The sequence below is a fragment of the Lichenostomus cassidix genome, unplaced genomic scaffold, assembly GCF_008360975.1.
Source record: "Lichenostomus cassidix isolate B80296 unplaced genomic scaffold, HeHo_3.0 HiC_scaffold_42, whole genome shotgun sequence".
Classification (NCBI taxonomy): domain Eukaryota; kingdom Metazoa; phylum Chordata; class Aves; order Passeriformes; family Meliphagidae; genus Lichenostomus; species Lichenostomus cassidix.
This window is the reverse complement of record NW_028147241.1, coordinates 815,744-838,133: the sequence shown is the minus strand read 5'-3', so window position 1 is coordinate 838,133 and position 22,390 is coordinate 815,744. Positions and strand designations below refer to the sequence as shown.

Here is a 22,390-nt window from a genome sequence, read left to right as displayed (position 1 = left end):
GGGAAATTTTTTTTTATTTTGGGGTTTTTTTGGGATTTTGGGGTTTCTTTAGAGTTTTCCAGTTCAGGACCTTTTGGGATTTTTTGGGGGGTTTTCTTCTTCGTGGAGTTTTGGGTTTGGTTTTTTTTGTTTTTTTTTTTAATTTTGGCATTTTGGGGGGTTTTGGGGTACATTTTGTTTGTTTTCTTGGGGGTTTTGGGGGATTTTTTTGGGGGAATTTTTTGGGGGGGTTGCATTTCTTTTCTGCATTTTTGTTTGGATTTTTGTTGGGATTTTGGGGTTTTTTAAGGTTTTCCAGCTCAGGTTTTTTTGGGTCTTAGGCTGGATTTTGGTGTTAATTTGGGGTGTTTTCTGGGGTTATTTTGGATTTTTCAGGACTTTTCCTCACTGTTCAGCAGAGCCCAATGAGCTTTGTGTCCCTGGAGGAGCCCAGGGCTGTGATTTCTGTCACCATCATAGCTGGGAGGAGTTAAGGGAAAAACACAATGAAATCCCCCCTCCCAAAAAAAAAGGGGAAAAAAAACCCCAAAAATTGAGAGTTTAGACCAAAATTGGAGAGAGAAAGCCCAAAAATTGAGAGTTTGATCCCAAAACTGGAGAAAAACCACAAAAATTGAGAAAGAAACCCCAAAAATAGAGGGAAACATCAAAAAGGTTAGGGAAAAAAACCAAAAATGAGAGTTTGAGTCAAAAAAGGGAGAGAAAACCCCTAAAATGAAGAGAAAACCCCCAAAATTGAGAGTTTGACCTCAAAAATGGAGAGTTTGGGTCCAAAAACATGGAGGATTTCCTCAGGGAAAATGGCCATGAGGAGTTGAACCTAATGCACAACCCAGAGCTGATGGACTTGTTGGAAAATATATCAGGTTAAAAATTTTGTATAACTTTAGTCAAAGGTTTTGTTTGTCTTTATTCCCTGCCAAAACAGGAATTTCAGGTTTCTTTCCAAGGCATTGTTCTGCCAGGTGAGGTCTGGTGGACTCAGCATATCAACAGACTGGGAGGAACCCAAAGAAAAAGGTAAAAGATAAAGATAAAGAAAAAGAAGATAAAGTTAAAGATAAAGATAAGATAAAGATAAGGATAAGATAAAGTAAGATACCCTAAGATAAAGGAAATCAGCAGAGCATCAGCAGGACATCACTGGATATCTAAAACCCAAGACCACCTCCAGCAGGGGTGAAGACATCCTGGCCCAGAAAGGAAACTGAAGAATGAAGAATCTAATTAACATCAGAGGCGAGGAGATTCAGATCCAATGAGAAACTGAATACTGGGCGTTTGCTCAACTACAGACCAATGAACACGGACCCAATGCTTTTCTATGTGTTTTTACTGTATAAAATATCTGAAAATCAGGTAAAAGCCATATATCATGGAATGATTCTCTCTGCACAGCTGGGCTATGTGTGGATGAGATGATTTCTGTGGAACGTCCTGGCCAGAACAACGTCCAGGTCAGATAATAAAGTAACGCCTTGACTCTCTAACATTAAAAATGTTTTGGAGGGTTTTTGTTTTTCCCACAGATTGGGTGACAATATGAAAACTTCTACATGTGGCGCCCAAGGTGGGGCAGCAGTGATGGCTTAGATGTGTGAGACTCCACAGCACCAGAGTGTCTGATAGCGGGAGCAGGAGAGGCGACAGGGACGAGAAAATCTCGGAGCCTGGAAGGTTGAGTCGGCCGCTCAACCCTCTGTGTGGTAAATGAGTGGATAGCAAATGTTGGCTTTTGCAGATATGAATTGAGCATTTAGAAGTGATAAGGTACTGTGTAAAGTAGCACTAGGATAAAATGTAGTATAAAATAGAATATCTCTGTTCCCAAGAGTGACTTTGGAGGGAGAGCAGAGCCTTCCTGCAGTGCCCTCAGGAGATGCCCTTTGCTGCTGGAACTGCTGTGCTGGAGGCCAGCTGTGTCCCAGCAGTGCCCATGGCCTGTCCCTGCCTGTGCTCACAGCACAGCCATGCAGCAGGACTGTGACCAAGCTGCCAGAGCACTCAGGCCTTACAGCCACAGAAGGGCTGGGAAGGGGAGTGTGGAGTTGGGAAGAGCAGAGTTGGAAAGAGCAAGCATACTGCTCCCTGGCTGTGCTGCTGTGCTGGGACTCTTTTCTCTCTGTCTCTGCACGTTGGCCCTGCCTTCGGCTTTCCTATGGCATCAGGTGAAGGATATTGGACAAACAAGTCAATGCAAGGCCCTTTATTTTATTTAAATACATAGCACAGTCCCTCATTTGCACAGTCTCTGAGTAAAATTTAAAAGGTAGGCAATCAATTAAAAAATGGGGTTGAATCATAAAACTTAGTTGCACACCCATTTTGAAGAATAAAAAAATAAAACAGAACAACTACCATAACTACTGCCAATAACCTGTGAAAGCAGGCTGGGCCTGTAATAACTTGCATTAAGAGTGATGTGCAGAAGGATAAAGGAAGTTTTTCACTTGTAATAAGCATCAAGTTTTCAGTTTCCACAGGGTATTCCTGAGCTCCTGGTTCCTCAGGCTGTAAATGAGAGAGTTCAATACTGGAGGCACCAGTGAGTACAGAACTGACAGTGCCAGATCCAGGGATGGGGAGGAGAGGGAGGGAGGCTTCAGTTAGGCAAATGTGCCAGTGCTGAGAAACAGGGAGACCACAGCCAGGTGAGGGAGGCATGTGGAAAAGGCTTTGTGCTGTCCCTGCTCAGAGGGGATCCTCAGCACAGCCCTGAAGATCTGCACATAGGAGAAAACAATGAACACAATACAACCAAGTGCTAAGGACGTAGTGAAAACAGAGACCTCCAATTCCCTGAGTTTGGAGTGTGCACAGGAAAGCTTGAGGATGTGTGGGATTTCACAGAAGAACTGTGCCAGGGCATTGCCCTGGCCCAGGGGCAGGGAAAATGTATTGGCTGTGTGCAGCAGAGCAATGAGAAAGCCACTGGCCCAGGCAGCTGCTGCCATGTGGGCACAAGCTGTGCTGCCCAGGAGGGTCCCACAGTGCAGGGGTTTGCAGATGGACACAGAGAGGTCATAGATCCTGATGGTGAGGAGACAATACTCTGCTGTGATGAAGAAAAGAAAGAACATCCTGTGCAGCACATCCTGTGTAGGAGATGTCCCTGGTGTCCCGGAGGGAATTGTGCATGGCTTTGGGGACAGTGGTGCAGATGGAGCCCAGGTCAGTGAGGGCCAGGTTGAGCAGGAAGATGAACATGGGGTGTGCAGGTGGTGGCCGCAGGCTACGGCGCTGATGATGAGGCTGTTGGCCAGGAGGGCAGCCAGGGAGATGCCCAGCAAGAGGCAGAAGTGCAGGAGCTGCAGCTGCCGTGTGTCTGCGAATGGCAGGAGGAGGAAGTGGCTGATGGAGCTGCTGTTGGACATTTTCTGCCTCTGGCCATGGGGACCTGTTGATGGAGAAAAGGACAGTGACAAGTCAGGACAGGCTGCTTTGAGCCAAACCACTGCCATTCCCTGCAGACTGTCCTGCTGGGACTCATCCACCCTCGTTCCTACTCTGGGAAAACCTTCATCCAGGTCCCTGCCTGAGCTGCACTTGTGCTGTCTGAGTGTGCCATGAGCAGCCAGGCCTGTGCGTGGGGCTCTCCAGGAGCCATCCCTGCCCTGCTGCCCTGGGTTTGTGGCCACTGGCAGAGGGACAAGGCTGGGTATTCAGAATTTGTCAGTGGAATCACTCTCAAAGTAGAAATATTTGGTAGCATTTTTACTCCCAGTTTTACAGGATATGGAAGGCAGGAAAGAGATGAAGGAATTGGTTTCCTCCCCTTACACCATTCCTGGTTGTCTGAGGTCAGAAATCCCCAGCACTTCTGCTGCACTCAGAGCTTGCCACTGAGAGATGTGAGAGGCAAAGGGATTCCCTGTGGCTCAGGGCAAGGTGAGGGGCTGGATGGGCTTGTTCCCAACTGCCCTGGGTTTGCACCTTTGGCTACAATCAGAGCACAATCACATTCCTGTGTCACCCTGGGAAGAAAGCAGACCCTGCAGAGAGGAGAGGGATCACTGAATGTCTCACCCTCTCCAAAGGTCTCTCAGCAAGGTCTCAGCACTCCCTTCTGCCAAGGACACTCAAGGTAAACTTGGCAAACACATCAGCATTATACTTTGCTGTTGGGCCAGGACAGAGGGAACCTGGCCCTTGGCTTGCTTTTCTCTTTGCTTTTCTCCCTGGTGGGAGGGGATGGAAAGGGGGCTTAGGCAGGATGCTCCCCCTCACCTGCACGGTGAGGACTCCCCTGGCCCATCCCAAAGTACTGAGGGTTGGCTTGATAATCCTTCCTTGGGCTGGAGAAGAAAAAGAGGTTTTGATATCTAAGAGCAGGTTTTGCAGAATGCCCAATGACAGCTGGAGCTCGTTCCTCAGCTGGAGAAGCATGTCAGCAGCTGGAGAGTAGCTCCAGATCAGCAAAGGCCAGAGCAGCGAGAGCGGAGTCTGGTGCTGTGAGCATGGGCTGTGGCAGGGCTGGGCAAGTGCTGTGGGGCCAGGTGTCCTCTCCATGCCCCCCCAGCTGATGGTTCATGCTCCTCTGGCAGGGGAAGGAGTTCCTAGTGCATCAGTGGAGCATGATGTGGCCAAGTGGACTTCGAGATGCCTGTGGTCCTCCCCAGCCTGGAAGCATGTTTCAGGCAGCTCAGGCAGTTTTTGCTGGGGGAGAAAAGGTGGCCACGTGCATCTCTGCTGGGAGCTGCTGCTGCTGCTTTGTGCTGCTTGGAGCACAGAGCTGCTCCTTTATGCACTTGTGGGGATCAGGGAGGGAAGTGTGGTGCACAAGAGCAGGGACAGCCTGGTGAGGGTGACAGGCACTGTGTGGGAGCCAAAGGCTGGCTGGTGTGGAAGGCTTCATGAGCTACAATGCTGAGCTGATAGAAAAATATGTTCCTCTGCTGTAAAGTGCCAGAGTTGCTTCCATGGAGGCTCTTTAATTTGCTCCTCATCCTAGTGATGAAGTCCCCATTGGCTGATGAGTGGAGGGTGCCCATGCTGGGCTCCCAGAGAGAGGCAGATTCTGTGTGCAACAGCTCTGTAGGACAAGGCTGGAGCTGCTCAGCAATGTGGAGAACCTTTTCCAGCCTGCCTGTTCATGGCAAACCAGGGACCACTAAAGCCTGGCTCCTTTCTAAAGGTGGTGGTTGTTCACTGTTATATTTATTGACGAGCCTCTAGCATAGCTATTTTTACCTCTGCTGTGACCAGTGTTGCAGACAGTCCCACTAGCTGCACTTTGGCAGCTGAAACTGCCCACCCACTTGTAACCGTCGATGGAAGATGTTGGGGTTTTGAGTGTTCTGGACTAAAAGCAATAATAACTAGTGCCTTAATGCAGGCTGCCTCTCGTCTGCTCTAGCCCTGTGGATAGAAGTGGGAGCCAGGCTCCAAGTGCTCTTCAAATGTGATTGGACTTATTCTGCTGAAGCAACAAAAATGGACTCCATCATGTATTTACAATGTAAGAATCTTTATAACAACAACAGTCTATAGAACGTATTTACATCAAACCTATCGAACAACAAAGCATGAAACGTATTTACAGAAGATAATACTTTCTAAAATCTACGTAGATAAAACTGCTGAAGAACATTCTCGAAACATATATACAGAAGGGTGGCATCCACGCCTCACATGTCCATCAGTCCTGGAAGGAAAGCAAGCAGCACGGTCACTGCAGTCAGGCCCTGAGGGTTTGTTCCCTGTGCCCCGAGGCTGGCACACGCTGGCAGAGCAGGACTGTGCCGCCAGCACTGAGGCCGGCTGTGGCTGGGAGCTGGGCCCAGCTGCTGGGACGGGGCTGGCGTGGCCCAAAGCAAGCGCAGGGCAGGCTGGGGGTGGTGCTTGTGAATCCACCAGAATGCAGGGATGCCCCCAGGTCCCCGTGTCCCTGAGCAGGGCCACCCAGCCCAGCCCCAGCCTGTGGGCAGGGGAGCCACTGTGCCTGTGGGCAGGGCATGGGGAGCACGTGCCTGTCCTGCTGCCTGTGTCGGTCTTCATCCCAAGACCATGTCCTCCTCCTCATCTTCCTGGTCCACATCCATCTCTTCAACACAATCTTCCATTTCCACTTCCATCTCTTCCTCCTCCTCCTCCACATTAACTTCCATCTCTTCCTCCATGTCCTCCATGTCCACCTCCATCTCTTCCATCTCATCCACGTCCACCTCCATCTCTTCCTCTCCGTTGTCTTCTATATCAATCTCCATGCTCTCTTCTTCATCAATCTTTGTATCTATCTCCATCTCCTCTTCGGTGTCTCTCACAGCCTGCACAGGGAGCAAAACCTCAGAGTGGGGTCCTTGTCCCACAGCATCCCCTCACAGCTCCAGCCCGCCCGGGCTGCCAGGGGGTGTCCACCTCCATGGAATGGCACTGTACCTCCATTGGGACGAATGGGAGCATCCTGCAGGGATGGATGGCAAAATCCAGGCAGCAGGGAGCGTTCAGGACTGACGGTACTGTCAAGGAACAGGTGACAAGCAGGGCGGCTGGGTTTCTCTCAGAGCAGGGCAACGGACGTGCTGACACAGGGGCGACTGGTTGTGTTGTGCCCTTGGCTGGGCGATGGCAGTCCCAGCTGGAACACCAGCTGTGACATGACAGCAGATCCAGGACCACATCCCTGTGGACCATGGCAACCACAGAATGATTGAATCCCTGAATGGTTTTCCTTGGGATGGACTCTGAAGGTCATCTTGTTGCAACCTGAGCAAGCTCCCACCAGAGCAGGTTGCTCAGAGTGCTGTCCCAGCTGGCCTTGGGCTGTTCCCAGGGGTGAGGCATCCACAGCCTCTGTGCACAGCCTGGGCCAGTGCCTCAGCACCCTCAGTGTAAAATGCCAGAGTTCTAAAATTGAACCCAAATCAGCCTCATTGGTACATTGGCCAGGCCATGGGTCCATACCCAGCTCAGGTCAGAGCTCCCTGTGCTCCCACAAGCACAGAGCCCAAAGCAAACCCTGCCCAAGGGGACACAGCATCTCAGTGTCTGTGCCACGCTGGCTCCCTCCACCCTGGGGTGCCACAGAGCAAAGATTTTCCCAAAGCATGTCTGGGTCCTGGGCACAGGAGATGCTGCAAAAGCCAGAGGCCCCACTTCTGACACAGAGGTACCTCTGGCCCTGCAGCCCAGTTAAAGGAGATGGACAAGTCATACAAATCTTCAGGGTGTTTATTGTCAGGATAGAAATTCCTTTATATAAAAGAAGAGTTTCGAAACAGCACTCCCCTGCTCTCAGAAATAAATATACATATATATACACACACACATATATATTGATAGAAAGAATAATTACCATTCTGCTATGTGATTATAAAACAAAACAAGATTAATACCAATCTCCAAACTACTCTGCCAAACCAGTGCAAGGGGATCTAAGAATTCCTGCGCCCACCTTGCCTTGGGAGCCTAGCTGGGCATCAGACTGGGCATCAGACATCCTCCTGCTGCCTGCACCGCCCAGCTCTCCTTGCCCCACCACTTGCTAACAGATGCTGGGACAACAGAAGCTCTCGGGGTGCCACCACTGTAGGTTTCTCCTCTTGCAAAGCAGCCTGCCAGGCTCTGGGGCGGCTGTGCCATCCAAGTCACTCTGCGGGACACCAGGTGTCACATCTGTCCAATGACCTGCCTGCCCACACAGCTGTTCCCCCTCAGCCCAGACCTACCAAAGAACGACAACTGAACCCCTTGGCTTGGCAGCAGGGGCTTTGCTGGATTTGCCCAAAGGAGTCCACCAGGAAGACGTGCTCCTCCAGCGCTGGTGAGGCCATGGCCTGCTGAGAGTTCATGTCTGCCCGCTGGATTTCCACAGCACAGGTCTGGATGCCAGCGTTTTGCAACAAAATTGCAAACTCTTTGTTGCAAACTGCCATGGAATAACCAGGAGCAGGGAATTTCTGGGCACAGGATTGCCTGCCGTCCTCATGTTGCATTGTGTTCTGTGTGCAGCACCCATTGCCCCAGCAACCCACAAAGCAGTCCCCATCCCTCATGGCTCATGCTCTTCTCCATGAAAACCACTTTCTGATCGTCCTTCCAAAGCCACAAGACCCCAGCTGTGTGATGCTTGAGGGTATTGTGGCACATGTTGCATTTTCCCTGCCACAGCAAGGCTCTCCAGTTGGTGTTCCCTGGCAATGGAAAGGAGGGAGATGAGTAGCCCCTGGTCCCCCAGCCTTAGCAGGGTACACAGAGCAGCCAAGCAACAGCTTGAGCCTGGCAAAGCAGCCCTAGTCCCCCAGCAGGTGATGCAAAGCTTTCAGCCTGATGATGAGCTCCATCTATCCTCCATCTATGCCTTCTTCCATCCATGCATGCATGTGTGCATCCATGCCCAGGTGATGGCTCAGGGAGCTCCCCTCAGCTCCGGGGTGCCCGGGAGCAGGGGGTGCCCACAGCCCAGTGCTCCTTAGCGCTGGTGTCTGGTGCCACCTGGTGCAGTGCCATTGGTGAGGCTCTGCAGGGCCACGCAGGCTGGGCCCTGCTCCCAGATGGAATGCCATGGGAAAGAGCCCGGTGGGATCTGTCTCTACAAATACCAAGTGTGTATGGAGCTCAGAGTGTTCTGGACTAAAAGCAATAATAACTGGGGCCTTAATGCAGGCTGCCTCTCGTCTGCTCTAGCCCTGTGGATAGAAGTGGGAGCCAGGCTCCAAGTCTTTTTCAGACGTGATTAGACTTATTCTGCTGAAGCAACAGAAACGGGCCACATCATGTATTTACAATGTAAGAATCTTTATAACAACAACAATCTATAAAACGTATTTACATAAAAGCCTATCTAAGAACAAAGTAGAAAACGTATTTACAGAAGATAACACTAGCTAAAATCTACGTCGAAAAAACTGCTGAAGAACTCTTTCAAAAACGTATATACAGAAGGCTGGCATCCACGCCTCAGATCGCCGTCAGTCCTGGAAGAAAAGCAAGCAGCACGGTCACTGCAGTCAGGCCCTGAGGGTTTGTTCCCTGTGCCCCCAGGCTGGCACACGCTGGCAGAGCAGGACTGTGCCGCCAGCACTGAGGCCGGCTGGGGCTGGGAGCTGGGCCCAGGTGCTGGGACGGAGCTGGCGTGGCCCAAAGCAAGCGCAGGGCAGGCCGGGGGTGGTGCTTGTGCCACCAGAATGCAGGGATGCCCCGGGTCCCCGTGTCCCTGAGCAGGGCCACCCAGCCCAGCCCCAGCCTGTGGGCAGGGGAGCCGCTGTGCCTGTGGGCAGGGCATGGGGAGCACGTGCCTGTCCTGCTGCCTGTGTCGGTCTTCATCCCAAGACCATGTCCTCCTCCTCCTCTTTCACGTCAACTTCCATTTCTTCAACATACTCTTCTATGTCCACCTCCATCTTTTCCTCCATCTCCTCCTCATCGACTTCCATGCCTTCCTCCGTCTCCTCTTCATCCATCTCCATCGCTTCATCCATCTCCTCCTCATCCACCTCCATCTCATCCAACTCCTGCACGTCTACTTCCATGTCTTCCTCTCCGTTCTCTTCTATGTCCACATCCATGCTTTCCTCTTCATCCATCTTTCTATCAACTTCCATCTCCTCTTCATGGTCTCGAAAGCCTGCACAGGGAGCAAAACCTCACAGTGGGGTCCCTGTCCCACAGCATCCCCTCAGAGCTCCAGCCCACCCGGGCTCTCAGGGGGTGTCCACCTCCATGGAATGGCACTGTACCTCCATTGGGACAAATGGGAGCATCCTGCAGGGATGGATGGTAAAATCCAGGCAGCAGGGAGCGTTCAGGACTGACGGCACTATCAGGGAACGGGTGAGAAGCAGGGTGACAGGGGTGCTCTCAGAGCAGGGCGAATCACGTGCTCACACAGGGGCGACTGGTTGTGTTGTGCCCTTGGCTGGGCGATGGCAGTCCCAGCTGGAACACCAACTGTGACATGACAGCAGATCCAGGACCACACCCCTGTGGACCATGGCGACCACAGAATGATGGAATCCCTGAATTTCCTCTTGGTCCCTGCAAGTCCTGCATGGCTGCAGTGAGTCTTTCCCATGGCCTTCTCTTCTGCAGCCTGAGCATCCCCAACTCTGTCTTCACGGGATGGTCAGAAAGTCAAGCAAAACAGGCAGAAGCTCAGAATGGGCTCCTTCTTTCTCAACTCTGGCAGCTACCTTCTCCTTCCCTGAGCCCTAGGTGTGAGTGTAAGTCATCTCCTAGTCTGCCACTTCTGCAAGCCACATGAGTCATTTTGATGCTGGAAACCTCAGCAAGACATACTTTATTGTTTTCCTTTCCAGTACAAACACTTTTTCAGCTTTTAAAATCTGAACAAATAGACAAGGTTTTAAAAACAATAGGACACAGTCTTTTAACAGGATCGCTTATCAACTGCCTCGGAAAGCTGCCCATGCAAGGACAACCCTGTGGGCACCATTTCCTTACTCTGCAAGCAACTTTAAAAAATGCCCAGTCTTGTACCAAGTTCCTTTCACTTTTGAAACAGGAAGAGCTGAGAGCTGAAATAAAAAACTGTCCATAGCTTCAAGTGACTAGTCAGGAATAGTCCAAACATAGCACCATTATCCGGAAGGTCAGACTTCTTCCTTGTCCTAGTTTTGTTATGGGCACTCCTGGCTCCCTCTTTTCTGGGGAAGCTCTTCCTGGTCAGCCGCTCTAAGGCAGCCCTGGCCAGGGCACAGGGAACCTGGCCCTTGGCTTGCTTTTCTCTTTGCTTTTCTCCCTGGTGGGAGGGGATGGAAAGGGGGCTTAGGCAGGATGCTCCCCCTCACCTGCGCGGTGAGGACTCCCCTGGCCCATCCCAAAGTACTGAGGGTTGGCTTGATACTCCTTCCTTGGGCTGCAGAAGAAAAATAGGTTTTGATGTCTAAGAGCAGGTTTTGCAGTATGCCCAATGGCAGCTGGAGCTCGTTCCTCAGCTGGAGAAGCATGTCAGCAGCTGGAGAGCAGCTCCAGATCAGCAAAGGCCAGAGCAGTGAGAGTGGAGTCTGGTGCTGTGAGCATGTGGCAGGGCTGGGCAAGTGCTGTGGGGCCAGGTGTCCTCTCCATGCCCCCACAGCCGATGGTTGATGCTCCTCTGGCAGGGGAAGGAGTTCCTAGTGCATCAGGGGAGCATGATGTGGCCAAGTGGACTGCGAGATGCCTGTGGTCCTCCCCAGCCTGGAAGCATGTTTCAGGCAGCTCAGGCAGTTTTTGCTGGGGGAGAAAAGGTGGCCAGGTGCATCTCTGCTGGGAGCTGCTGCTGCTGCCGCTTTGTGCTGCTTGGAGCACAGAGCTGCTCCTTTATGCACTTGTGGGGATCAGGGAGGGAAGTGTGGTGCACAAGAGCAGGGACAGCCTGGTGAGGGTGACAGGCACTGTGTGGGAGCCAAAGGCTGGCTGCTGTGGAAGGCTTCATGAGCTACAACGCTGAGCTGATAGAAAAATATGTTCCTCTGCTGTAAAGTGCCAGAGTTGCTTGCATGGAGGCTCTTGAATTTCCTCCTCACTCATCCTAGTGGTGAAGTCCCCTTTAGCTGATCAGTGGAGGGTGCCCATGCTGGGCTCCCAGGGAGAGGCAGATTCTGTGTGCAACAGCTCTGTAGGACAAGGCTGGAGCTGCTCAGCAATGTGGAGAACCTTTTCCAGCCTGCTTGTTCATGGCAAACCAGAGTCCTCTAAAGCCTGGCTCGTTTCTAAAGGTGATGGTTGTTCACTGTTATATTTATTGACGAGCCTCTAGCAGAGCTGTTTTTACCTCAGCTATGACCAGTGTTGCAGACAGTCCCGCTAGCTGCACTTTGGCAGCTGAAACTGCCCACCCACTTGTAACCGTCGATGGAAGATGTTGGGGTTTTGAGTGTTCTGGACTAAAAGAAATAATAGCTAGTGCCTTAATGCAGGCTGCCTCTCGTCTGCTCTAGCCCTGTGTATAGAAGTGGGAGCCAGGTTCCAAGTCTTTTTCAAATGTGATTGGACTTACTCTGCTGAAGCAACAAAAATGAACTCCATCATGTATTTACAATGTAAGAATCTTTATAACAACAACAACCTATAGAACGTATTTACATAAAAACCTATCTAAGAACAAAGTAGAAAACGTATTTACAGAAGATAACACTATCTAAAATCTACGAAGAAAAAACAACTGAAGAACTCTTTCAAAACGTATGTACAGATGGGTGTCCTCCACGCCTTGCATGTCCATCAGTCCTGGAAGAAAAGCAAGCAGCACGGTCACTGCAGTCAGGCCCTGAGGGTTTGTTCCCTGTGCCCCCAGGCTGGCACACGCTGGCAGAGCAGGACTGTGCTGCCAGCACTGAGGCCGGCTGGGGCTGGGAGCTGGGCCCAGCTGCTGGGACGGGGCTGGCGTGGCCCAAAGCAAGCGCAGGGCAGGCTGGGGGTGGTGCTTGTGAATCCACCAGAATGCAGGGATGCCCCCGGGTCCCCGTGTCCCTGAGCAGGGCCACCCAGCCCAGCCCCAGCCTGTGGGCAGGGGAGCCGCTGTGCCTGTGGGCAGGGCATGGGGAGCACGTGCCTGTCCTGCTGCCTGTGTCGCTCTTCATCCCAAGACCATGTCCTCCTCCTCATCTTCCTGGTCAACTTCCATCTCCTCCACACAATCTTCTGTTTCCACCTCCATTTGTTCCTCCGTCTCCTCCTCCTCCACCTCCATGTCTTCGTCCATCTCCTCGTCCACCTCCATTGCTTCATCCACCTCCTCCTCATCCACCTCCATCTCTTCCTCTATCTCCTCCTCGTCAACCTCCATCTCTTCCACTCCATTCTCTTCTGGATCTATATCCATTCTTTCCTCTTCCTCAAACTTTCTGTCGACTTCCATCTCCTCCTTGGTGTCTCTCACAGCCTGCACAGGGAGCAAAACCTCAGAGTGGGGTCCCTGTCCCACAGCATCCCCTCACAGCTCCAGCCCGCCCAGGCTGCCAGGGGGTGTCCACCTCCATGGAATGGCACTGTACCTCCATTGGGACAAATGGGAGCATCCTGCAGGGATGGATGGCAAAATCCAGGCAGCAGGGAGCGTTCAGGACTGACGGCACTGTCGGGGAACAGGTGAGAAGCAGGGTGACAGGGGTGCTCTCAGAGCAGGGTGAAGCACGTCCTGACCCAAGGGCGGCTGGTTGTGTTGTGCCCTTGGCTGGGCGATGGCAGTCCCAGCTGGAACACCAACTGTGACATGACAGCAGATCCAGGACCACATCCCTGTGGACCATGGCAACCGCAGAATGATTGAATCCCTGACTGGTCTTCCTTGGAATGGACTCTGAAGGTCATCTTGTTGCAACCTGAGCAAGCTCCCACCAGAGCAGTTTGCTCAGGGTGCTGTCCCAGCTGGCCTTGGGATGTTCCTGGGGGCGAGGCATGCACAGCCCCTGTGCACAGCCTGGGCCAGTGCCTCACCATCCCCTGTGTAAAATACCAGAGTCCTAAAATTCAACCCAAATCAGCCTCATTGGCCCCTTGCCCAGGCCATGGGTCCATACCCAGCTCGGCTCGGAGCTCCCTGTGCTCCCACAAGCACAGAGCCCAAAGCAAACCCTGCCCAAGGGGACACAGCATCTCAGTGTCTGTGCCACGCTGGCTCCCTCCACCCTGGGGTGCCACAGAGCAAAGATTTTCCCAAAGCATGTCTGGGTCCTGGGCACAGGAGATGCTGCAAAAGCCAGAGGCGCCACTTCTGACACAGAGGTACTTCTGTGGCCCTGCAGCCCAGTTAAAGGAGATGGACAAGTCATACAAATCTTCAGGGTGTTTATTGTCAGGATAGAAATTCCTTCATATAAAAGAAGAATTTAAAAACATCACTCCCCGGCTCTCAGAAATAAATATATATATATATACACACACATATATATTGATAGAAAGAATAATTACCATTCTGCTATGTGATTTTAAAAAAACAAGATTAATACCAGTCTCCAAACTACTCTGCCAAACCAGTGCAAGGGGATCTAACAATTCCTGCCGCCCACCTTGCCTTGGGAGCCTAGCTGGGCATCAGACTGGGCATCAGGCATCCTCCTGCTGCCTGCACCGCCCAGCTCTCCTTGCCCCACCACTTGCTAGCAGATGCTGGGACAACAGAAGCTCTCGGGGTGCCACCACCGTAGGTTTCTTCTCTTGCAAAGCAGCCTGCCAGGCTCTGGGGAGGCTGTGCCATCCAAGTCACTCTGCAGGACACCAGGTGTCACATTTGTCCAATGACCTGCCTGCCCACACAGCTGCTCCCCCTCAGCCCAGACCTACCAAAGAACGACCACTGAACCCCTTGGCTTCGCAGCAGGGGCTTTGCTGGTTTTGCCCAAAGGACTCCACCATGAAGACGTGCTCCTCCAGCGCTGGTGAGGCCATGGCCCGCTGAGAGTTCATGTCTGCCCGCTGGATTCCCACAGCACAGATCTGGATGCCAGCGTTTTGCAACAAAATTGCAAACTCTTTGTTGCAAACTGCCATGGAATAACCAGGAGCAGGGAATTTCTGGGCACAGGATTGCCTGCCGTCCTCATGTTGCATTGTGTTCTGTGTGCAGCACCCATTGCCCCAGCAACCCACAGAGCAGTCCCCATCCCTCATGGCTCATGCTCTTCTCCATAAAAACCGCTTTCTGATTGTCCTTCCAAAGCCACAAGAACCCAGCTGTGTGATGCTTGAGGGTGCTGTGGCACATGTTGCATTTTCCCAGCCACAGCAAGGCTCTCCAGTTGGTGTTCCCTGGCAATGCAAAGGAGGGAGATGAGTAGCCCCTGGTCCCCCAGCCTTAGCAGGGTACACAGAGCAGCCAAGCAACAGCTTGAGCCCGGCAAAGCAGCCCTAGTCCCCCAGCAGGTGATGCAAAGCTTTCAGCCTGATGATGAGCTCCATCTATCCTCCATCTATGCCTTCTTCCATCCATGCATGCATGCGTGCATCCATGCCCAGGTGATGGCTCAGGGAGCTCCCCTCAGCTCCGGGGTGCCCGGGAGCAGGGGGTGCCCACAGCCCAGTGCTCCTTAGCGCTGGTGTCTGGTGCCACCTGGTGCAGTGCCATTGGTGAGGCTCTGCAGGGCCACGCAGGCTGGGCCCTGCTCCCAGATGGAATGCCATGGGAAAGAGCCCGGTGGGATCTGTCTCTACAAATACCAAGTATGTATGGAGCTCAGAGTGGGACCGCTCTGTGCACAGGTACCCCCAACACAGCGCTCGCTCCCACACACCTCCAGGCCAGGCAACCTGGAGCAAGTGCAAACCACAACTCTGCAGATGCTGCATGTGCCCAAAGCGAATGGAAAGAGAGCTGGGGTGTGAAAAATAAAGATTGTTTATTTACAGAAGAGCAGCAACAAGAATGAACTCCAGAACATTTTTACATTGTAAGAATCTTTATAACAACAACAATCTATAGAACATATTTACATAAGAACCTATCTAAAAACAACATATTAAACGTATTTACAGAAGATAACACTTTCTAAAATCTACGTAGAAAAAACGACTGAAGAAGTCTTTCAAAAACGTATGTACAGAAGGGTGTCATCAATGCCTCAGATCGCCGTCAGTCCTGGAAGAAAAGCAAGCAGCACGGTCACTGCAGTCAGGCCCTGAGGGTTTGTTCCCTGTGCCCCCAGGCTGGCACACGCTGGCAGAGCAGGACTGTGCTGCCAGCACTGAGCCCGGCTGGGGCTGGGAGCTGGGCCCAGGTGCTGGGACGGGGCTGGTGTGGCCCAAAGCAAGCGCAGGGCAGGCTGGGGGTGGTGCTTGTGCCACCAGAATGCAGGGATGCCCCGGGTCCCCGTGTCCCTGAGCAGGGCCACCCAGCCCAGCCCCAGCCTGACGGCAGGGGAGCCGCTGTGCCTGTGGGCAGGGCATGGGGAGCACGTGCCTGTCCTGCTGCCTGTGTCGGTCTTCATCCCAAGACCATGTCCTCCTCCTCATCTTTCTCGTCGACTTCCATTTCTTCAATATAATCTTTCATTTCAACTTCCATCTCTTCCTCCGTCTCCTCCTCGTCCACCTCCATATCTTCCATCTCCTCCTCCTTGTCCACCTCCATGCCTTCTTCCATCTCCTCCACATCTATCTCCATATCTTCCTCTCCGTTTTCTTGTAGATCTACCTCCATCTCTTCTTCTTCATCAGTCTTTCTGTCAATTTCCATCTCCTCTTCATGGTCTCTTACAGCCTGCATATGGAGCAAAACCTCACAGTGGGGTCCCTGTCCCACAGCATCCCCTCACAGCTCCAGCCCGCCCGGGCTGCCAGGGGGTGTCCACCTCCATGGAATGGCACTGTACCTCCATTGGGACAAATGGGAGCATCCTGCAGGGATGGATGGCAAAATCCAGGCAGCAGGGAGCGTTCAGGACTGACGGCACTATCAGGGAACGGGTGAGAAACAGGGTTGCAGGGGTGCTCTCAGAGCAGGGCGAATCACGTGCTCACACAGGGGCGACTGGTTGTGTTGTGCCCTTGGCTGGGTGATGGCAGTCCCAGCTGGAACACCAACTGTGACATGACAGCAGATCCAGGACCACACCCCTGTGGACCATGGCAACCACAGAATGATTGAATCCCTGAATGGTTTGCCTTGGGATGGACCCTGATGATCATCTTGTTCCAAGCTGAGCAAGCTCCCAGCAGAGCAGGTTGCTCAGAGTGCTGTCCCAGCTGGCCTTGGATGTTCCCAGGGATGAGGCATGCACAGCCTCCGTGCACAGCCTGGGCCAGTGCCTCAGCACCCTCCGTGCAAAATACCAGTTTCCTTAGAGACAAGCTAAATCGACCACCTTGCAGTTGAAAGTCATTCCCCCTTCTCCTCTCCCCACATCTTTCCTCTTGGTCCCTGCAAGTCCTGCATGGCTGCAGTGAGGCTTTCCCATGGCCTTCTCTCCTGCAGCCTGAGCATCCCCAACTCTGCCTTCACGGGAGGTCAGAAAGTCAGGCAAAACAGGCAGAAGCACTGCTGGGCTCCTTCTTCCTCCACTCTGGCCACTACCTTCTCCTTCCCTGAGCCCTAGGTGTGAGTGTAAGTCATCTCCTAGTCTGCCACTTCTGCAAGCCACACGAGTCATTTTGATCCTCGAAACCTCAGCAAGACATACTTTATTTTTTCCTTTCCAGTACAAACACTTTTCCAGCTTTTAAAATCTGAACAAATAGACAAGGTTTTAAAAACAATAGGACACAGTCTTCTTTTAACAGGATCGCTTATCAACTGCCTCGGAAAGCTGCCCATGCAAGGACAACCCCGTGGGCACCATTTCCTTACTCTGCAAGCAATTTAAGAAAATGCCCAGTTATGTACAAAGTTCCCTTCACTTTTTAAACATGAATAGCTGAGAACTGAAATAACAAAGAGCCCATAACTTCAAGTGACTGTCGCTGTTGAGCCGCTAGCAGAGAAGGAAAACCCCGTATTCTCAGCGTGGCATAGAAAAGGCGCTTTATTATTTTGACTCCAACATATACATAGACTTTTCAGAGGTCACCCAGATTGGTCAGTCAGAAACCTCCCCCTAGGCCTGATTGGCCAGGCCTGAACTGTCCAAATCTCGACACACTGTAACAACAGCATCCAAACTTTATCTTTGTTCATAAAACACAAAAAAATGTTCTCATGGGAAAAACCTGTGCTAGCCACAAGTGACTATTCAGGAATAGTCCAAAGATAGCACCGTTTTCCGGAAGGTCAGATGTCTTCCTTGTCCTAGTTTTGTTATGGGCAGTCCTGGCTCCCTCTTTTCTGGGGAAGCTCTTCCTGCTCAGCCACTCTAAGGCAGCCCTGGCCAGGGCACGGGGAACCTGGCCCTTGGCTTGCTTTTCTCTTTGCTTTTCTCCCTGGTGGGAGGGGATGGAAAGGGGGCTTAGGCAGGATGCTCCCCCTCACCTGCGCGGTGAGGACTCCCCTGGCCCATCCCAAAGTACCGAGGGATGGCTTGATACTCCTTCCTTGGGCTGCAGAAGAAAAATAGGTTTTGATGTCTAAGAGCAGGTTTTGCAGTATGCCCAATGGCAGCTGGAGCTCGTTCCTCAGCTGGAGAAGCATGTCAGCAGCTGGAGAGTAGCTCCAGATCAGCAAAGCCCAGAGCAGCGAGAGCGGAGTCTGGTGCTGTGAGCATGTGGCAGGGCTGGGCAAGTGCTGTGGGGCCAGGTGTCCTCTCCATGCCCCCCTGTCCTAGGTTGCAATATAGATGTAGTTAAGTATTCTATTACCACCAGCTGTGGGCCATTAGCTGCTATCACCCACTCCGGATGACAGGCACAGGGCCATCCGTTAGCTATTATCACTTGCTAATGACCCACCCCACATGACAGGCAATGGGCCATCAGGGACCCACCGTGTGACTCATGGACTTATCTCATCCCATTGTGAGATGCTCTGCCGAGGAGGGAGGAGCCAGGTGTTCCCACCTGGATATAACCTGGCCCTGGAACTGCCTGAGCTAGCCCTGTCTACTGGGTTCCCAGAGGACTAGAGCTACCACTGGATCTTCAGCTGGAGACTAGACCTTCACAGGATCACCACTTCAACTGGACTACTTCAGTTGGACTGCTACCACCACCCTAACAAGGTGTTAGGTTGTATCTGACTTTGTCAGTGCTTTTCCTTGTATTATTTCACTTATTTTTAATTTCAATCTTGACTTGTGATCTCCCACTGGTTTGTTTTCAAACCAACACATATTTTGGCGCCCAACGTGAGGCTCGACCTGGGGAAACTCAGAACATCTTATCACCATGATGCTCAGCCTGTCTATGTGGGTAATGTATCTTACCCTCTATATCTTCCCTCAAATGGGAAACTATCTACCCGTCATATTGCTCCTGTTGCGACCAGGGAATGGCATGAGAATTGCTCTATTGGTTTATTATGCCTATTGCATGGTAACCTGTGAGGCAATGAATACCATCCGGAATATATACTCGACTTTGTCTGCCTGGCCTAACCTGAGCTGCTACGTCTGGGACCTCCTTGGCAATCGCACCCACCCTCTGGGGCTAGGAGGAGAGAGCGGTTTCTTCCAGCCTTTCAGGTCAGGCACAGCTGTTTTTGAGGATATTGAGTTCTCTCTGGATGCTAGGGATGGCATAATCTTTTTGTTAGTTCTGTTTTCTTTGACCAGCACTGTGTACCTCATGCTGAAGATCAGAACAATATCTTGTCTTCTTGAGGAGGAGAAACAAAGCAAATCAGCAGGAAAGAGGAAGAGAACCAAAAGGGCAGTGGACGTCTCAACACAGACCATTACCAAATCAGAACAGCCGAAGCCTGTAGCAGTTGCCCCCGTCCAGAAAAAGAAATCCAAGAGCAAATCAGTCCGCACAGCGACTGACGAAGATGCGGCAGGACCATCTCACCCAGCAGAAGAGACAGAGCCGGAGATCATCACTCGCTCTCTATCCCTGGGGGAGCTGCGTGACCTACGGAGGGAATTCACCCGGCAGGCAAACGAGTCCATCTTAACCTGGCTGCTCCGCATCTGGGATGCCGCCACTAATGACGCCATTCTGGACGGAAGTGAGGCCAGGCAACTGGGATCCCTGTCCCAGGATGTGGTTATTGACCAGGGGATTGGGAAAACCCAGGAAACTCTCAGCCTCTGGCGGCGATTGCTGGCGAGTGTACGGGACAGATACCTCTGCAAAGAAGACCTCCAGATGCACCAAAGAAAATGGAACACACTAGAACAAGGTATCCGATGCCTGAGGGAATTGGCCGTGCTAGAGATCATTTTCTCGGACAACGAGAGATTCCCCAAGAACCCAGATAATGTCCAGTGCACTTCACAAATGTGGCTAAGATTCGCACGGCTCGGACCAGAGATATACTCTCGTTACCTGGCAACACTGCAGTGGAGGGAAGGCGAAGACCAGGTGGGCGTGTTAACAAACAAACTGAGAATTTATGAGGACACTGTCACCGCTCCACTACGCACCCAGGTCTCATCGGTAGAAACAAACCTGGCCGAGCAAGTCCGGAGATTGATTGAAGAGAGCCATCAGAAACTAAGGAAAGAGCTCACAGAAAGATTTTTCCATGCCACACCAAAACCAACCAGAGTCTCTGCCATCAGGAGCAGACGTCCCCCAGTCAGGGAAAGAAAACAAACTCCACGACGTGACCTCTGGTTTTTCCTTCAAGAGCATGGGGAAGACATGAGGAAGTGGGATAGGAAACCCACCTCCACCTTAGCAGCCCGGGTACGTGAATTGAAAACAGAAACATCCACCTCAAGAAGCTCATCTAGGTATAACACTGCCCCAGTCTCTTGTGGACAGAACCCCCGACAGAATGGAAATGATAATATGACTGATCCTCTTGAAGGAACCTCAGGAACACATTTACAGAAGAACATCGTGCACCAAAAACAGGATTAGAGGAGCCCTGCCTCTAGCCAGGTAGAGGAAAGGGATAACCGGATCTATTGGACTGTGTGGATCCGATGGCCTGGCACGTCTGACCCACAAAGATACACGGCTTTGGTTGATACCGGCGCTCAATGCACCCTGATGCCATCCAGGTATGTGGGGACCGAATCCATTTCTATTTCTGGGGTGACAGGAGGATCCCAGCAGCTGACTGTACTGGAAGCTGAAGTGAGTTTAACTGGGAATGAGTGGCAGAAACACCCCATTGTGACTGGTCCAGACGCCCCATGCATCCTCGGCATAGATTATCTCAGGAGTGGATATTTCAAAGACCCAAAGGGACATCGCTGGGCTTTTGGGATAGCAGCCGTAGAGACAGAAGATATAAGACAACTGAATACCCTGCCTGGTCTCTCAGACAACCCATCTGCTGTGGGACTACTGAGAATTGAAGACCAGCGTGTACCAATTGCTACAGCAACAGTGCACCGCCGGCAATACCGCACTGACAGAGACTCTGTGGCCCCCATCCATAAGATGATTCGAGAACTGGAGAGCCAAGGGGTGGTCAGCAAGGCTCACTCACCCTTTAACAGCCCTATATGGCCGGTGCGTAAGTCCAGTGAAGAATGGAGACTGACAGTGGATTACCGTGGCCTGAATGAAGTCACACCACCACTGAGTGCTGCTGTACCAGACATGTTGGAACTTCAGTACGAGCTGGAATCCAAGGCAGCAAAGTGGTATGCGACCATTGACATTGCCAATGCCTTTTTCTCCATTCCTCTGGCAGCAGAGTGCAGGCCTCAGTTTGCTTTCACCTGGAGAGGTGTGCAGTACACGTAGAACCGACTGCCCCAGGAGTAGAAGCACAGTCCCACCATCTGCCATGGACTGATCCAAGCTGCACTGGAAAAGGGTGAGGCTCCAGAACATCTGCAGTATATTGATGACATCATTGTGTGTGGGGACACAGCAACGGAAGTATTTGGGAAAGGAGAGAAAATCATCAGAATTCTCCTGGAAGCCAGTTTTGCCATCAAGAAGAGTAAAGTCAAGGGACCTGCCCGAGAGATCCAGTTCCTGGGAGTAAAGTGGCAAGATGGACGGCGTCAGATTCCTTCTGAGGTCATCAATAAGATCATCGCGATGTCTCCACCAACCAACAAGAAGGAGACGCAAGCCTTCCTAGGCGCCATAGGCTTTTGGAGAATGCACATCCCTGAGTACAGCCAGATCGTGAGTCCTCTCTACCTCATAACCCGCAAGAAGAATGATTTCCACTGGGGCCCTGAACAGCAGCAAGCCTTCACCCAGATCAAACAGGAGATCGCTCATGCGGTAGCCCTTGGCCCAGTCAGGACAGGACCAGAGGTAAAGAATGTGCTCTACTCTGCAGCCGGGAGCCATGGTCTGTCCTGGAGCCTTTGGCAGAAGGTGCCTGGTGAGACCCGAGGTCGACCACTGGGATTCTGGAGTCGAAGTTACAGAGGGTCTGAAGTCAACTACACTCCCACCCAGAAAGAAATCTTGGCAGCTTACGAAGGAGTCCAAGCCGCCTCAGAGGTGATCGGCACAGAAACACAACTTCTCCTTGCACCCCGACTGCCAGTGCTGGGGTGGATGTTCAAGGGAAGGGTTCCCTCTACCCACCATGCCACTGATGCCACTTGGAGCAAATGGATTGCCCTCATCACACAGCGCGCCCGTATTGGAAACCCAAATCGCCCTGGGATTCTGGAAATTATAACAAACTGGCCTGAAGGTGAGACTTTTAAATTATCCTCAGAAGATGCAGAGGAGCAAGTAGCACGTGCTGAGGAAGCACCCCCGTATAACGAGCTGCCGGAGAGTGAAAGACGCTATGCCCTCTTCACCGATGGGTCCTGCCGAATTGTAGGCGCAGATCGGAAATGGAAAGCTGCAGTGTGGAGCCCCACACAACAAGCTGTACAGGCTACCGAGGGACAAGGTGGATCGAGTCAGGTCGCAGAGCTTAAAGCCATCCAACTGGCTTTGGATATTGCTGAACGAGAGAAATGGCCAAGGCTTTATCTCTACACTGACT

At 51.9% G+C, this 22,390-nt stretch overlaps 1 long non-coding RNA gene and 1 pseudogene across 1 annotated transcript; one reads left to right on the top strand and one right to left on the bottom strand.

Moving 5' to 3' along the window:
• LOC146424134 (uncharacterized) overlaps nucleotides 1-22,390 on the top strand; it is a 44,088-nt pseudogene that overhangs the window by 5,916 nt on the left and 15,782 nt on the right.
• Nucleotides 5,975-9,807, bottom strand: LOC146424135 (uncharacterized). Its single transcript, XR_014847141.1, has 2 exons — nucleotides 9,678-9,807; nucleotides 5,975-6,266 (listed from the first exon to the last, which is right to left on the bottom strand). It is a non-coding gene; the product is annotated as an uncharacterized LOC146424135 (long non-coding RNA).